This window comes from Capsella rubella, unplaced genomic scaffold, assembly GCF_000375325.1.
Source record: "Capsella rubella cultivar Monte Gargano unplaced genomic scaffold, Caprub1_0 scaffold_6, whole genome shotgun sequence".
Lineage (NCBI taxonomy): Eukaryota > Viridiplantae > Streptophyta > Magnoliopsida > Brassicales > Brassicaceae > Capsella > Capsella rubella.
In genome coordinates, this window is record NW_006238918.1 from 13,953,723 (window position 1) to 13,956,743 (window position 3,021).

Below are 3,021 nucleotides of genomic sequence, written 5' to 3' on the forward strand. Positions count from 1 at the left end.
GTCACAGCGAAGAACAGCAGGCCGAGATTGTGAGATTCCTAAATCACGAAGAACAGAGGAAATCCAAGTTAATTCTGATGCAGTAGAGGCAAGGGCTCGATATTCCGCCTCTGTAGATGACCGAGAGACTGTTGGCTGTCTTTTAGCTGACCAAGAGATGATATTAGATCCCAACAAGACACAAAAACCAGATGTTGAACGACGCGTATCCTTGCAGCCAGCATAATCACTATCACTATAGGAGACAAGAGACAGATCACTGTTCTTATAAATATGTAACCCCATTGTGGAAGTTCCACGAAGATACCGGAGTATGCGCTTAAGAAGACCAAAATCAGATTGTGTTGGAGAGTGCATCCGTTGACAAATAAAATTAACCGCAAATTGGATGTCAGGACGCGTAATGGTCAAATATTGGAGCTTTCCTGCAAGACTCCGAAAATAAGATGGGTCTGAAAAAGGAGTTGTATCTTTAAAAACCTGATCAAGTCGTAGCGGTAAAGGAGTGCGTGTGGGATTGCAGGTTGACATGCTGGCATGATGGAGAATTTCTTCAGTGTATTTGGCTTGATGAATAAATAAACCGTGGTGGTGGGTTTGTGCTTGTATGCCCAAAAAATAGTGTAGATTACCCAAATCTTTCATTGCGAATCGAGAGCTAAGATCAGCAATTAGTGACTTGAATAATGTAGGATTAGAACCAGTAAGCAGTATGTCATCAACGTATAGCAAGAGAACCATGGTGTCACCATTGTGATGATATGTGAAGAGTGATGGATCTGCTTTACTGCAAACAAAGCCAAATTCCAAGAGAAAGTTGCTAAACTTATCAAACCAAGCGCGGGGAGCTTGCTTCAAACCATATAAAGCCTTCTTTAAAGAGCAAACATGAGTTGGATGATTGACATCTTCGAAACCTGGAGGCTGAATCATATAAACTTTCTGTTGTAGATCACCATGAAGAAAGGCGTTCTTCACGTCGAGTTGAGTAATATTCCAGCCTTTGGTTGTAGCGACTGTGAGAACAATCCGAATTGTAGATGTTCGAACCTCAGGGCTGTACGTCTCATTGAAATCAGCCCCTGGTTCTTGATTGAAACCTTTGGCCACGAGACGTGCTTTGAGCTTATTTACTGTGCCATCTGCATTGAGTTTAACTGTAAAAACCCATCGACATCCCAATATATTCATCTCAGCAGTAGCAGGAGTCAAGGACCATGTATGATTTTGATAGATGGAATCAAGTTCTTCTATCATAGCTTGTCGCCAACCCGGATGATTCAACGCTTCAGTCACACTTTTAGGAAGAGAAGGAATAGTTTTACTAGCAACAAGGGCGTACCTTGGGTTTGGTTTACGAATGCCGTCTTTAGATCGTGTTGTCATTGGATGGAGTGATGAAGGTCCAACCGTGTTATCTTCTGTTGTTACTTGTGTAGGAGAATCATTGTTTTCTGTTGTTAAGGTGGAATAGTCCTCTGACGGTGAAGCTACAGGACTTGGTGGTGCACATGGTGTCTCATCTTGTGGATATTCCACAACACATTCAGCTGGAGGTGTATCACGTTGAGAGCTTGCCTTGGTTTGTGATGGAAGGATTGGTATAGTTCGGAATTGATCATCACTGGATTGCCAAGCGCCAAGTAAACCAGTTTTATGACGTGTAACCAATTCTTTGTATCTATCCATGAACGGAAAGCATGATTCATCAAAAATAACGTGCCTACTTATGTAGACACGACCTGTTGGTGGATAGAGACACCGATATCCTTTGTATTGAGCATGATATCCCAGAAACACGCATTGAAGAGAACGCGGTTCAAACTTGTGTTGGGTGAATGGTCGAAGGCATGGATAGCACGCAGCACCGAACACACGGAGAAAGGAGTAATCTGGTTTCTTGTTCAATAAAAGCTCATGTGGACTCTTCTGTTGCAGCACAATAGAGGGAAGCAAGTTGCTGATAAAGTTAGCTGAATAAAATGCCTCAACCCAATACTTAAGAGGTGTTTTGCTGTGGAATAACATTGATAGACCAAGCTCGGTTAAGTATCTGTGTTTTCGTTCTGCTATACCATTTTGTTCTGGCGTTGATGGACATGAGATGAGATGTCGAATACCGTGATCTTGTAAATGATTTCTGAAACGAGTGCTCATAAACTCACCACCACCGTCGCTTTGAAACACTTTTATCTTCTTACTAAACTGATTCTCAACTTGTTTTTGAAAACCAATAAACACATCACAGAAATCAGACTTTGACTTGAGAGGAAACATCCAAGAATATCGAGAAAATTCGTCCACAAAAACTGCATAATATTTGAAACCTTGAACTGATACAACTGGAGAAGGACCCCAAAGATCACAATGTAGTTGATCAAGTGGCTCCATAACATTAGATGTAGAAGAATAAAAAGGAAGCTTAGAACTCTTTCCCATTTGGCAAGGTTCACAAATGGAAGTAGTGCTGCTCTTATTAACTGAAATTGCCTTGCTGTTTTGGAGAAGATGAAGAATCTGAAAGTTTGCATGGCCGAGACGTTGGTGCCACACCATATCACTTGCAGCAACTTGTCGATTTGAATAAAAAGCAACAAACTCCGGATTCTTCAACACATAGAGGTTATCACGGCGTGGTCCTCTTGTCACCACCTTCTGAGTGTTTAAGTCAATAATATAGACATGATTAGCATCAAAGAAAACTCCACAAGGGTAATCGTCACACAACTTGGATACTGACAACAGTGATTTCTGCATTGAGGGGCAAACAAGGACATCACAAAGAGGGATACTACCTGTTGTGGTGTTGAGGACCGTAGACCCAACATGAGTGACAGGTTGATAAGTACCATCAGCAACCATCACTGTCTCAGGACCATTGTATGGTGTAGCAGCTTGGAGGGGAGCCGTTGTAGGAGTAATATGAGCGGAAGCTCCAGAATCTGGTAACCATTCATGACCATTAGCATCAGAGACATGAAGTGCTGCAAGTGCTTGAGGAACATCATCACTCTGATAAGA